Here is a 15,683-nt window from a genome sequence, read left to right as displayed (position 1 = left end):
GGTTGTAGTATAGAAAGTATTTTCTCTCAGCAGGAACTCTGGGAACAAGTATCTTCACATGTCCTTCTGGGAAAACATGTTCTCTAGGCTCCTGGTGCATAGTCATAATATGACCATAATTATTTCTAGCTTGCTGCCATTACAAGTTATAGTTGTCCCTACCCTGAGTTCTTTTGACAGACCTTTTCTGCTTAAAAATCTTCTCTTAATATAGTTACTGGAAATTACACAGGTGTGGTCCAAACAGACGGCAGGATACCCATTTGCTTCCTAACAAGCTTGGATAGGCAGCCTAAAATATTGGAAACATTTTCTTCTCCACACCCCACATGAGCCAACCCCTGTTGATTGTTGAGGAGGTTCCCTGAGCCCTCACCAATCTGTCTACTGTGCTCCTTCCTGACTCTGGAACAGTAGACATGACTATAATGGATAGCCCGGACACATGAGTACCCACAACTCATACCAGAGTTAGTGTGGTAATTTGAAGGTAATTGGCCCCCATGAGCTTACAGGGAGTGGCAGGATTAGGAGGTGTGGCTTTGTTGGAGTGGGTATGGCCTTGTTGGAGGAAGTGTTTCACTGTGGGGGCGGGCTTTGAGGTTTCCTATACTCAAGACACCACCCAGTGTGTCAGTCGACTTCCTGTTGCCTCTGAGTCAAGATGTAGGACTCTCAGTGCCAGCATCACCTCTGCCTGCACACCGCCATGCTCCCCATCCTGATGATAAAGACCGAACCTCTGAAATTGTAAGCAATTAAATGTTTTTATTTATAATAGTTGCTGTGGTCAGCATGTCTCTTCATAGCAGTAAAAAACCCTAAGACAGCCTACCAGAATAATAGCTTTACAGTATCATTGACTTAAGTTCTCTGAGCTCCCAAACACTCCAGAGCTACAAATTTGTGTTCTTCTTAGAGAATATGCTGAGGCACTGGGATAGACCCAATGACTCATGAGAGGTGACAACAGGGGTGGCACTGACCAGAGGCATAAGCAGTGCCATTAGTAATGAAAAGAAACACCAGCATCCAGTAAGCTGCAGCTGTGTCCCAGCCACTGAGTTAAATGCCACATGAGGTACATGAACTCTTGTAGTTCTCATGAATGACATGCGAAGACAATAACTTTCCAATTGTCTTAGAGCTATTCAATGTGACATGTGAGCAGCGTTACACCGACCCAGACTTCGACAGCAGATGACATCGTACTAGGCACTATGTTTGATGATTAAAATCAGAAAGTTCCAAGTAACCTGTCATCCAAATTGCCATAATAACCTGGCCTCTGGAAGATGCTTTCGGGCAGGCTGCTGTCCCTAGAGACAGCTGTGGGCCTCCTTCATTTGTTTCCAGCTACCTTGGAGGACAGCTTGCCTGAACCCAACGCCCTACAGACTCTTGAGACTTAGTCCAGCCCAAATGGTTGCACCTGGAGCACCCTCTGCTCTCCTGAAAGTGTGGATTCACACAGCTGTCTCACAGCCAGTCTTCAAAGGCCCCCGACTTCCCCTGGGCTTTAGGGTGTGATCTGACAAAGCACAGAAGCTGCCCTGCCAGGACAATGCATCTCCTCTACCCACTGTCCTTCCCGACCAATGTGGGTGGAGAGAAAGAAGACCACCATTGTTCTCTTGAGCCAGGGAGTGCAGTGTGCCCAGGCCTCTCCATTCCCTCTCTTCTGCTGCACCGTATCTAGTCAGTCAACAAATTTTGTTGGTTCTGCTTCAAAACGTATCCTCATTCCAGATCCTTGTCTCCACCTCCACTGCTACAACCATGGTCCAAACCTACAACAGCTCTTGTATGGACCTCTGTCAAAGCCCCTCCTCTGCATTTACTGGGCTTCCCTGGCTGGGCCTTGGCCAGTTGTCTACACAGCAGCCAAAGCTATGTGATTTTAATACAAGCCCAGCTGTGTTCTATGTCTACTCCCTGTGACTTCAAACACATTGAACTGTGGGCTCCTGGATGTGATGGCCCTTCACAGACTCCGCTGTTCTCCTTTGTTATTTCCTCCCTCACTCGGCTTCAGGGACACTGGACGGCACTTGCTACAGTAGAGGCATCTGCACTGGTGAACTTCCCGCTTCCTCTGTGCTATGGTTTGAGTGTACCTCTCAAGCTCTCATGAGCTGGAAGTGTCCAATACAGTGGTTCCAGGAAGAAGTAGTAGATTCCAGGAAGAAGTAGTAGATTCCAGGAAGTAGTAGTAGATTCCAGGAAGTAGTAGTAGATTCCAGGAAGTAGTAGTAGATTCCAGGAAGTAGTAGTAGATTCTAGGAAGTAGTAGTAGATTCCAGGAAGTAGTAGTAGATTCCAGGAAGTAGTAGTAGATTCCAGGAAGTAGTAGCTCTTTAAGAAGTAAACCCAAATTAGGTATTATGGAGTACCTCCCTTAGAGGAGATTAACACGGTCCTCACGGTTATTTATCATAAAATGAATCTACCCCATGTGCTTGTACAGCATGTACTGGAGCTAAGGGCCATGCACTGTATGGAAAACATGCTAAGCCAGAGGATTCCAGATGCTCTCTCAAAAGTGATAACTGAGAGGTGGCTCATCCATCGACTGGCTAGTTTTACCATTCTGCAGTTCATCGACTGGCTAGTTTTACCATTCTGCAGTTCATCGACTGGCTAGTTTTACCATTCTGCAGTTCATCAACTGGCTAGTTTTACCATTCTGCAGTTCATCGACTGGCTAGTTTTACCATTCTGCAGTTCATCGACTGGCTAGTTTTACCAGGCTTTAAAGTAGTATGCTGTACACAGCAAATACAAATAAGTGTCAATTCAAAATAGTTTTCAAAAAAAACAGTGGAAATTTTACACAAAAACATGCATAATCAAAGAAATGTAGTTTACAGCAACAAAGTCACACTAGTCACCTATCATAGTGAGGATCATTTTCCAAAGTTGTAACATCTGATTATCTCTAAAAACTATAGAAAAAAATGGAACTTGCTAGTGACATCTCAGGTCTTTACCTCTTGTTTTGTTTTGTTTTTTTGAGACAGGGTCTCTCTGTGTAGCCCCAGCTGTCCTGGAACTCACTGTAGACCAGGCTGGCCTCAAACTCACAGAGATCTTCCTGTCTCTACCTCTGGAGTGCTGGAATTAAAGGTAAGTCCCACCATGCTAGTATTTTTATTGCAAATCATGATTGATTTTCCAAAGATTTATGCAACTTACATTGTGAGGCAACTAACATTTATTGAACGTCTAGTATATTTCATGCCTGTGCAACATATTGTATACACCTCAAATCATTTAACCATGGTGACTACTGTGACAAGAGACACTATCATTATAATCTCTATTTAATAACAAGAAAACCAAAATATAATCCTTTGATTACATCTTATTACAATAATGGCCTCTTCCAAGGAGGAGGAAAATCCTTTCCTGGTTCCTCCCAGCCTTCCAGCCTCCCAGCCTTCATTCCTCCTGTCTCTCCTGCCTCCCTCTCTCCCATCCTCCCTACCTCCCTGCCTCCCTGCACCTCTGCCCTTGCGTGATCCCCTTCCATGATGCCTCTGAACCTGTCATTTGTCTCAGCCCATGAAATACCAGCAGGAGTCACAACAAAAGCCCCTCTTCACTTTTGAGACCCTAACCATATGAGGAAACGCTGGCTAGCTGGTTGAAGACCCTCTCTCCCAGTCAGTCAATGTGGAGCACCAAGCTCAGGACCTGTGAGGGGGGACAACTTAGATCACCTCACCACTGCTGTGCTCGCAAGCAGCGGGGGACACCCAGACGCTCCCCAGCAAGGAAGACAGAAGAACCAGCAGACTGAGCGCAGCATAAATGTCAACCCACAGAGTCCCAAGTCAGGGGACTCCACTCGCTTTGCAACAATGAAAACTAATGGATAACTCCAGGATAATTTTGCTATATATAATTAAGATTTAATCAAGTCCAGCCAGTGACATGTCAGGCGTTCATGGGGACACAGATAGCAATTTTAACTGTTAGCGCTTTGACAGTATGGGCTACATACTATTCATCTTTATAAAGTGCTAGGATGAGCAATTACAAACCCAAAGCACCTCAAAGCGGGGTCACTTCCGCAAGATCCACTACACAGAGAGCAACGGGGAACAGCGAAACGGTACTAACGTCAGCATGGTTTTCAGCGTCCCTCCTATACAGAAATAGAAATCTGCCATTGATGTAAGAAGATATTAAAGGTTCACTTTGGTGGCAGGCTACTGGGGCACATTCCTTGGTGTTTTATGCTCTTTACATAATTTGCTGTTCAAATGCTGGTGGGGTGGGGGGCTGTACATTATTCCCATTTATTATCAACCCTAATTATTCTAGCTCCTTGCTTATTACAGATTAGGAGAGAGTGCAGATTAAGTGTGTAAATTGCACGAGGTCAAAGCTAATAAGTGACAAGGCTGATGTCCAAGGCTATGTTCCTAATAAAAACATTACACAACTTGTTTTCCTCACAATGTGTACTTAGTTGACCACGATCAGTTATAAAAACGATACGTGGCTCCATTCTGAAAGAACACATAGCTGTTGATGTGGCATGAAGACCTAGGAAGTGACACGTGAGACTTGTAAGCACACATGTCAACAGGAAGTCCTCCTAACCAAGGGGATTATGGGTGGCTTTTATTTTCTTTATATATTTCTTAAAGTTTTCTGAAAAAATTTTGCAATGAAAATTTTCAACTTTTATTGTGGGAAACAGGCTACCATTTTTTTAATCCCTCGACAAGCTACCATTTGTTAAATGTTAGAATAAGCGGTAAGCACGTAGGTATATAACTAGGCAGTCAGCGTGTGCTAGGCTTGTGCAAGCTCTGGGTTCAGGCCTCAGAGCTAAAAATTAATTAATTAGCAATAAGTTTTAACTACATAGAGTTTCACGTGGCCATGTAAAGAAATACAAGTTAAGCCAATCATTTAATGCAATTAACCCACTAAAGCAGTTGTTTTTCTTTGCATCAAATGGGCAGCTTTTAAGTCAGTTTTCAGTGCTTGCTGGAGCCTTGGGAGATGCTGCCTGGGCCATAAGTGACACAGCCTCTCTGGAATTGAATTTAGCAATTTGTGTGAAGAAAGAGTCCATACCATGGGAAGCAATAACGAGGAAGTACTACTTAAATCAACAAATGGGGAAAAGAGCTGCGAAGTCCAAGAATAAGACAATCAATGGAGGGAGGCTGCGAAGCCTAACAGTAGGAGACAATGCAGCCATTACAAGTCGTGTTCTTGGGAAACAGCTGACGCCGTGCATTTTCCCTGCCACTTTACTATATCATCTGAAGAACAGAATATGGCAAGTAACAATATGGCTCGTGCGTGCGTGCGTGCGTGCGTGCGTGCGTGCGTGTGTGTGTGTGTGTGTGTGTGTGTGTGTGTGTGTGTGTGTGAGCGCGTGCGTGCGTGCATGTACTGAAACTTTAAACCTTACTGCTGAGTGGGGACATCCCAGACCATCTCACCTGTCTGCTCAGCAGTCCCAAGCCATCTCCTGTGGACTCGGGGACACACTGAAACCAGGAGGTCCTAAGGGCATCAAAAGTTAGGATGGAGCTCAAGGTCAGGGTCTCTGCTCCAGATCGTGGACCATAGTTCAGTAAGGAGGAGTCTGGTGTAAACCCTCATTTCTTAATTTCCCGTTAGCTTAGGAAGACGCATAAAGTGTGGCAAGTCACACGAGCAGAAATAGGTCGGAAAGAAAAGCCAGGCAGGGTGGCACAACCCTTAATCCAGCACTTGTGAGGCAGAGGAGGGTGGACCTCAGTGAGGTCAGGTCCAACCAGGGCTACATAACAAGTTCCAGGCTAACCCGGGCTACATAATGAGACAGTGCCTTTAAAAAAGAATAAAAAGTGAACACACCGACAGAGACCCAAAAGTGCTCTGCAATTAAGAGTGACATAAAAACAAAATCATACGCCACGTTGTTCTGCTGTACACTCGCCACCATTCCCATTATGAATCCACCTAGCGTTTTAGAGTCTTTCTATTTGATGCTAAGCCAACACAATGTTTGTGCTATTTGGGTATGTCCGCCAAAGCCAGGATGCCTTTTCCATACCCTGATTGTTATGGCACTCCCCACAGTGCCAGGAGAGTCAAGTAGTTCAGAATCCTTTTCAGAAGCTAATGAGTGGGTGTGGCACACGGGCCAGTAGCCCAGCTCCAATCTCCATAAACAGCCTGCATTTCACCCTGAAACAATGAGAGAAAAGTATCGAGTAGGGGGTAGTTTTTAACATATAATATGCAATCAATAAGTTATTACAAATCTGTCAGATAAGCAAAAAAAAATCAATGCAGATACTGACTTGTATTTGGGGGAATAGTTTGATCAATGGATAGAATCACATAAAGTAGTCATGGTGTAACCAAATACTTTTGACGTGAGCAGTAATGTGTGTCGGGGAGTGGCTGGTGTATGCACACATGTTGGCTGTGGGCTACATGTAACTGCATACATGGAATCCAGTGCAGGGCATTTGGTATCTTTCCCTATCACCCTCCACCGTATTTCTTTGAGACAGGATCTCTCCCTAGACCTGAAGCTCATGTGGTTGTTGTTTTGCCTCTGGGGGCTGGCAGCTGGCAGACCAGCAATCCTCCCCTCTCTGCCCCTCTCTGTGTTGAGTAAATGGGTCTGTGCAGGACCACATCCATCCTGTTAGGTGGGTGCTGGGGTCCAAACTCCAGTCCTCACGCTTACACACCAAATACACTTGCTCACAATGCTTTTTTCTCGAAAATCCCTCCTGATTTTTTAAAGAAACCTCTTGGATTCAAATATGTAGCCCCTCCCTCACATGATAGCAAGAAAAAAAAAAAACGTAAAAGTCTGGAGCAGATTCAACATTTTTAAAAACCAGTGCCATATGCAGAGTTAATGCTTGCGCTGAGCGGATACACCACACTTGGAGGTCACACCCGGAGGCCATAACTGGAGGAGGCCACACCTGCAGGTCACACCTGGAAGCCACACTTGGAAACCACACCTGTAGGTCACACCTGGAGGAGGCCATACCTGTAGGTCACACCTAGAGGAGGCCACACCTGGAGGCCACACTTGGAAACCACACCTGTAGGTCACACCTGTAGGAGGCCACACCTGGAAGAGGAGGTTCTTGAGCACATTGGGAGGATGCATACACTAGGCCCCAGGCTTCTCCTGCTCTCATCTGTGAAGCACCCTGGCTTGCATGGTTACTTTGTTTCAGTAGTTCTCAGGCAATGAGCAGAGGGTGATCCTGAGATTGCTCTCACGAGGAACTGAACGATGATGCTCATGAGTAGTCCAAACATCATCACTTGGGCAAGAGGAAACTGGAAATTGATGTACGCACTCAAATGTAACTCCCAGCCTCACATGCCATTCAAGTTTAAGGACTAAGTTAAATGAAATGTAGAATTCAATCCTTTGGTTATGTTCCTTACATTGTAAGGACTGTCTGGTCACATGCGGCAGAGGATTCACCGCTTCTATAGAACACTGCTGGACCAGAGCAGGTGTGACCATCAAAGAATTGAAAAACTGTAAAATGTATTTCACCTTGAAACAAATCCAACAATGAGATCTTGATCAGTCTTCTGTGAATTTCTGCCACCTTTCCTCAGAAGGAAAAAAAAATACAAAACCCAGAACAGGTCAGGACACTGTGTTCGCTGTAAATAAAAGAAGCTCACTTTCTGTCACTGTAGCAAAGAACAGCACAACTCAACCGTAGACGGTGACAGTAACGGGCTGAGAGACTGGAGCTGAGCAGAACCAGCACCCGCTGGGTGCACGTCATGCCAAGGCCACTCTGTCCTCCGTCCTCTCGCTCTCTTGACCTCATGCAGACAGCAACGTTGTGGAGAGAAGGTGTAGACGTTAGTGAGAGTGCTTCTTGTTCCGTCTGCCCCATCAGGGATACTCCCGGCTGAGTACTCAAAACAAGCAACGTGAAGAAACAGACAAACTCACAAAGAGATACGTGAGTTCGGGTTCTCCTCAGAGACAGAAACGGGCAGAAGGGCGCTTACAAGCCTGTGTCTGCAGCACAGGCCAGGACAAGACACAGAGAAGAGTGGGTTTCACAGTCTTGAGGCAAAACTCCTTGCACAAGGGACTTAGCCTTGATTGTGCAAGGAACACCCACGTTATAGGAAGTAATCTGCTCTACTTCGAGTCCAGTGTTTCAACGGTAGCCGTGTGTAACCTTCACAGCATTATGATGTGGACCAAACAGGTGTATGCTGTCCTCACGGATGAGACGTAGATGACCATCATGAGGGATGGGTGTTACGAAATCTTTCATTGGGGCTCTCCTGTCAGATCCCTTTCTTGAATTTTGCCCATAAAATTCAAGCAGTGCAGGAAGAGGTCATAACGATTGATGGCTACTGTAATGGCAGATTTAACTATTGTAGCTGCCTCCCATCTTTCTCATTTAAAATCTGCAGAGACTAGAGAGGCTACCATGGGCTTTAAGAATAGTTCCTCTGATGTCACTACTGGGGTGGCTTTGAAGACAGTAAAAAGCATGGCCTCTCTTCCAAGACCTGCCTAAGGCATTGAAAACTGGAGTCCTGTCTTCTTGATAATATGGCCACTGAGACATTTGAAAAATAAGTGACATGTTTGTTAACTACTTTAAGTATGGGAATAAAAGGGAAGTCATTAAAAATCTTTTTAGGCTGCTAAACCCAACTTGAATTTTCCCGGGAGTTGGTATATAGAAAAAGGATGAATTTACTGACCTAGAAATTTACTTATCTTTATGGTTTTTCTTATTCTACTGAGATATGACTGGCAACTTGTATGTGTTTGTTCCAATGTGATGGGGATTTTTTGTTAATGTTTTTTATTTATGTGTATTGGTGTTTTGCCTGCATACATGTCTGTATGTGGTGTTATGTTACTGGAACTTGAGTTATAGACAGTGTGAGCTGCCCCGTGGTTGCTGGGAACTGAAACCGGATCCTCTGAAAGAACAGCCAGTGCTCTAACCATTGAGCCATCTCTCCAGCCCAATTTTTTTTTTGAGACAGGGTTTCTCCCTGTAACACTGGCTGCCCTGGAACTCACTCTGTAGACCAAGCTGGCCTTAAACTCACAGAGATCCGCCTGACTCTGCCTCCCGAGTGCTGGGATTAAAAGCATGCCCCGCCGGGCGATGGTGGCGCATGCCTTTAATCCCAGCACTTGGGAGGCAGAGGCAGGCGGATCTCTTTGAGTTTGAGGCCAGACTGGACCGACAGCCTCCAAAACAATACAGAGAAACCCTGTCTCGTAAAAAAAAAAAAAAAAAAAAAAAGCATGCCCCACCACTGCCCAGCTGCACAATGTGATGTTTTGGTACGTATTGTGAAATGATTTTCCCAAAGAGTGAATTGTCCTGTCTGTCACCTCACATAGTAGACAGAGAGCTTTTGTGCTTAAAATCTGTGTTAAAGATGCAAACTTTAAGCCATAAGATAAATAAATTCTGGGGTTTGATGCATGGCATATGAACTATATGGCAGATTATACTTTATCATGTAGATGAAATTTGCTGAGAGATATGTTTTGCCACAGATCTCCTGCCTTTCTCCCCAACAGCGAAGTCACCAGTGAGAGTGTGTGGCCCACAGTGGCACTGTCTGAGCAGGAAGCCTTGCTTTAGTCATCCTTACACTCTGCAGTGACACTATGCTTTCAGGAAGGAGGTTTGGGTTGATTTCCTTCCCTTACCATTTACTTCAAGGTCAAACCATGTACCTATGACTCACAGGTACCAATACTAACTTTCAAGGCAACTGTGGCTTCCTGTGTTCACCTTGGCATGACCTCGGGACTCTATTAAGAGCACGTGGCTGGATTCAGTCCAACTCACAATACCAGTGAACCATGTTCCCTGAATGGGTTCAATTCACAAACTAACGAACTCCATGATCCCCAGTTACTCGGCATTCCTGACTAGACAAGATGGCTAGAATCAGTTATTTATGTCCAAAAGTATGCCAGCTTATTTTCACTCTTGGTACGCACTTCTGAAGCTTTGGAGCCCCATCCTGATGAAGGATTGTATGAAGTCCGAGAACTAACAGCTGGGTGTGGTATCGAACCATGTAATCCAGCACTCAGGAGCGTGAGGCAGCATTCGGTGCTACATCATCAGATACTGTGTCAAAACTGAAACAGAGGTTTGTATCTAATGAAGCAACTTTGTGTCAATAGTCAAAAGGAGCTCAGGAAATGGAAGTAATAAATTCATTCACGCGATGCAACTAAATAAATAAATAATGAATGATTCCCTTCGTAACTCAGCCCCTATGCACCTTCTCACATTAGACTGATCCCTGCTGCCTTCAAGGACTGCCTCGCATCCCAACCCCCCCTTGAACCGCTCGTACCCCAACTCCATGTACAGACTGTACAAGCATGTCAAAGGGCCCTCACTCACGGCCAAGTCTCACACCAGCTCACCCTTTCGGGAGCTGACTCCCAGATTACACCACTGCGCCTTTGTTTGCAGAAAACACTGTCTTCACCAGAGTTCATCTGCCTACACTTCTGGCTGGGGTCCTTTGTGAATCTTCCTCATCGTGGGCACAGTGTCCTGTTCCATCCTTCTCTCGCCACACCTACCACACAACCTGCCAAAATAAACACTTTAAATGCCATGGATGGAAGGAAACCCACCAACAGAAGCGGTTCCTCGGGGACGGCAAGTTAAGCTACTCAGCTAGCTCTTCTCAAGCCAGTGTCTGCCTACTCCAACACTGTGTCTCAGGCCCTAGGAACCCAAAGACAGCCTGAAAGGTGGGAATGGACATATGGTCCTATCCAGAGTCACTCAGGTACACTCCAGAATGACCTCCAATACCTGCGGTGTCCTGTGTCCAGGAGACCATAACAGCCGGGTCCTGCCCAGCTTTTGACCCTGTCCGTTTTTGGAGGGAAGCGTGCGCATTGAGAAATGGATGGTAGAAAAGTAAAGATACGAAAGAAAAGACAAGACACAGGACAGAATTTTGAGAGGGCATCCAGTGAACACTGGGACAAAAGCCCCAGGTTTATTACACACAGTCTTTATACACCCCAATCAAAAGTGAGGGAAGGCAAAGAGACTTCCTTACCAAGATCCAAAGAACAGGCGACCATAATTAATTACCTTCTCAATACCCAAAACATCAAGTAACCACACCCTGAACCAAATATCCACCTTAGGCTAAATATCCTGTTGTCAAGGTAAGACATCCATTAGTCTAGCCACACCTCAAGCCAAACATCCTACTGTTTATCCCAGAGAGAGCAACAGTGAGTTTGGACTCTGTGACCTTAAGTGAAGATGAAGCAGAGTCATCTCTGTGGACTCTGAAAACCACCATGGTCTTGCATGGGTTGACTGTGAAAGGATAAAGCAAGACTGGCCTCCTCTGTGGATCTTAGAACATCTCTTTCTTAGACGCACTGTCACGGGAGAGAGCTTGTTTCGTTCTGCTGCTTTTAGATGAACAGCACCCAGCATTAAATGACGTCCTTAATGCCAGTGAGTCACCTCTTTAGCCCTATCCTAAAGGCTTTCATGGTATCGTAAATGGGAATTCTTTTCCTGTTTTTTCTCAATTAGATTATTTATTTCTAAAGAATTATCAATTTTGTGTTTCAATTTAAGTATCTTACAACTTCAGTGCATTTCTTTATGAGTTCTAGGAGCTTTTTGTAGAGCTGAGTTTCCTATGCACAGGGTCGTCTGCACACGGATGGTTTTACTTTTCTCATTAGATGACTTTGATTTCTTTTTCTTGTCTGACTGCCCTTTCGAGTACTCCCAGTCTTGAACTGAACCAAAGGGAGGAGGGCAAGCATGCTTAAGAGAGTGACTGTGGTGCTTTGGTTAAGAGTGTCCCCAATTGGCTCACGTATCTGAACACTTGACCCTCAGTTGGTGGCTGTGGTTAGAGAGATTTGGCCTTGCTGGTGGAAGTAGTCACCATGGTGGGCTTGGAGAGTGTGAAGACTCGAATCCTTCCGAATTGATCTCTCTGGTTTGTGTTTGTGGTTCAAGATTTGAGCTCTGAGCTTCTTCTTCTCCGTCTTCTGTGTCATGTCTTCTTGCAGGACAGACTCTTACTCTTCTGGAATGGTAAACTCCTTCCACAAATTGTCCTGATTGTGGTGTTTTATCACAGCAATAGAAAAGTACAGTTACTCTACAGTGGCTAAGGATCTTAAAGAAAATGCTTACACTTTCTCCCACTGATTATGAGGCTGGCCATGGTTTTCAAAAATGGCCTTCACATATAGCATACAACATATTAAAGCTATGCAAATACATATACATATATGGCTTTTAAGGGGCAGTAGAATAGAGTTAGCTTGAACAGGTTATAAACACAGAATTCAGTGGGCTACATGGTATATTTGCACTAAAGAAATAAACTTGGAGGAATAACAAATGATTGTTACTTTGAGAATTATCTCTTGACTAATCCAAAAAGACAAAGACAAGGAATTATGCAAAGTGGAATTTTGTTCCCACCGGCCCTCTCTGATGCCCATCAGGAAGAGAAGCAATAAAGAGGGAAGATTCGGTAAACGAATGTCTCAGAAATCACAGGCTACTTAAAAGAAGCAAAACAAACAAAAACAAGACAAAAAATTACCTCCTTTCCAGTAAAGCTCTAAAATTAAGGACCTAGTTGCAGAGCCAGTGTGTAAGGTGTAGGGACTCAGGCATTTGATTACCTCCGCCCCCTGACGACCAGGCACTCATAGTGACTCTAGGTCATCACTATGTCACTCGTCGTGGGACTCAGTGCGCATGTACACTGTCCCCTTTAGAAGCCACCACTCAACCGCCCCCCCTCTCTCTTTCAGCTCTACAGGGGTTGGTTACCTGTCACCCACCTTTCCTTTCCTGTCCACTGTGGGGACACCAGACCTTGAACAGAGACCCACTTCCCCTTCGGCCTGGGAGCAGGCAGCTGTGAGATAATGTTTACTGAAAACAATTCAGTGCTATAAAGCTCTTGATAGGGCTCAGATAAGGGCTTGCTCACTGAAACACCATGACTTTGACACCCCCTACGGCTAGATGCTTCTTCCTGTCCCCCTGGAGATTAAACCATCAGCCAGGAGGGTGAGAAGTCTGGAAAGAATTGTATGTAGATGAATGGCAGAAGTCCTTAAAAAGGGAAGCGTTTTTTTTTTCTTGGAGAGACTTCTCCTGAGAGACTGTTCTCTTAAGCGGACTTGGGGTCTCCTCCTAAGCTGACTGGGGAAGCATAAAGTTTTCTTAAAGCAACCGACCGGTCTCTGTGTCATCTATCCCGACCACCTCGCTACATTCTCGGATGCAGGCCACACAGCAGGTGCGACAGTCCACCATAAAACTCCACGTGGGATCATTGAGTCACAGTTTGTGTCTGGTTACTGGGTAAACCTAGACATTTTAACAATATAGGGCTCTGCACATATGTGTTTCCATGTAAATTTACTGAAGTTCTAAATGACTGCCAGACAAAGAGATCCCAGAAGCAAATTTTTGACTCTAAAAGGATGTAAATCATATTTCCATCCAGAGAAATAAATCCTTTTCATTATTTATTATTAAATTTTCCCACTCAAAGGATGAAGGAATCTGATGGAGCTTTCTTTTAAAGTTGACTATAAAATAATACTGCTGAGATAGAAATCAAAACCAGAAGAGAAAGAAACAAATATCCCTACCACAAAGGCTGACCAAGCCCCAAGCTTTCTGGAAGCCGAGTGAAAGGAAAACACGGTGAGTTAGTTAGACAAAGTCTTGAGGAAAGTGCACAAATGCTTCAAGGGAGAAAAATCTTCATTTCTGGTAACACATTTTCCTGAAAGGATTCACCCATGGATACACAATACTGGGTAACAGGAGGCATTAGGGAAGGTGAGGCTTGCGTTGGTGCTTCTTAGAGATCAATGTGTTTTGTCTTGACTTATTTTTGTTTGAGCTCTCACTCAGGGAAGGCCAAAGTGTGCACTGACGACACTACAATTGTATAGTGTCACGTCTGCTGCGCGGCCTGTGTCCGAGAACGTGCGGAGGGTGTCGGGTATTGAAAACACAGAGACTCGTTCAATGATATAAAGAAAACTTTAAACAGGCTCCAAAAAGGTTCAAGAAAACCTCCTAAGAAAGGCTCCCACCAGAGAAGCTTCTGCTCTCTCCTCTACCCTGGCTGGTTCTGCTCTGACACCAGAGGTGGATGTGTGTGGGTTTTTGAAGGTGCGGTTAGTCTTTGGACAAGGTCGAGGTCAGGGCGGTTTCTGTGGGAAGGCCTTTCCCAGGAACTTATTGTATCATTTTTAGTAAACATGTTTTTACTAAACATTGTCTTACAGCTGCCTACTCCCAGGCAGAAGGGGAAGTGGGTCTCTGCTCAAGGTCTGGTGTTCCCACAGTATAGTTTTAGAAAAATGTCTAAGAATGTAAACAACAAGGTCCAGTCTGGCTCTTAGTTACATATAGGCAAACATCACTGCTGTAACCCAAGCAAGATGCCAGTCCAGGGTATCAGGCAATAGAACTGGTTTTCATCTTCAGATCTACCAAAGGCTGCAAGGAACTGCCAGTATCCTAATAAATAAATGATCACGCCAAAAGAATAATAGTCCAATGGGGCTTTGAGGGGGCTTTGCTGTGTTATTTTAGTCCAAAGACTTTAGGAGTGTTGTGTGTTCCGTTTTCACTTCAGAAGCAGGGAGACGGCTGCTCTTATTCTGAACAGTAGTCGTCTGTCTGCAAAAGGACAGGCTCCTGGGCCAGCGCTGCAGAGAACAGGGAGCAGAGGTGAAGACTTCCAGCAAGCAGTGCTCAGACAGTGGCCTGCTGGAGTCACCAAATGCTAATGAAGGGCGAAAGAGAGAGAGAGAGAGAGAGAGAGAGAGAGAGAGAGAGAGAGAGAGAGAGAGAGAGAGAGAGGACAAGGACACACAGAGCCCATGGAGTCAGGGGCAAAGGTGAGTTTCAGAAGGAAATGATTAAAAACTGCTGAAAGGCCTTTAATTGCCAAAGCCAAGAAGGAAATCAACTTAACAAGGACTTTAGGAATTCTGGAGTCTGGACAGGAGTGTCTGCAGCTTAAGAAAAGTCACATAAACCAGGGGGTCTCTAATCCATGTCTCTCACCCTAGCACTCAAGAGGCTGAGGCAGGCAGATCTCTGTGAGTTCAAGACCAGCCTGGTCTGCAGAGTGAGGTCCACAACAGCCAGGGATACACAGTGAGACCTTGTCTCAAAAAAATAAAATAAAATAAAGGCACATAATATACAAATACTATATATCAAATATAAACATATAAATGCTACGTAAAACGTATGTTATGTTTATGCCCCATGTTTGTATTAGATGAGCACATGAGTAGCTGTATCTGTATAAGGATTCAAAGTCCCGTCACTGCTCCTGTCACAGGCAAGTAAAGAGGAGAGACAGGATCTTTATGGCCATGCATAGGGACAGGAAAGGATGGGAGACATAGTGTGCAGCGCACTCACTTAGATTTGAGTCTGTTCTCACGGCTCACTGGTCCTGCGACAGCAAACAGACAGCGAGGCTGTGGCTTCTTGCTCCTGGAGATGGGAGAACAAGGGAGGTATGGGGAGAGAGAAATGACCCAAAGCCCAAAGCGCTTACTACAGCGCCATCCACAAAGAAGGGCAGTGATAACTCTCAGAGAG

Source organism: Mesocricetus auratus, unplaced genomic scaffold (genome assembly GCF_017639785.1).
Source record: "Mesocricetus auratus isolate SY011 unplaced genomic scaffold, BCM_Maur_2.0 Super-Scaffold_100041, whole genome shotgun sequence".
In the NCBI taxonomy this organism is placed as follows: domain Eukaryota; kingdom Metazoa; phylum Chordata; class Mammalia; order Rodentia; family Cricetidae; genus Mesocricetus; species Mesocricetus auratus.
This window is presented reverse-complemented; position numbering follows the sequence as displayed.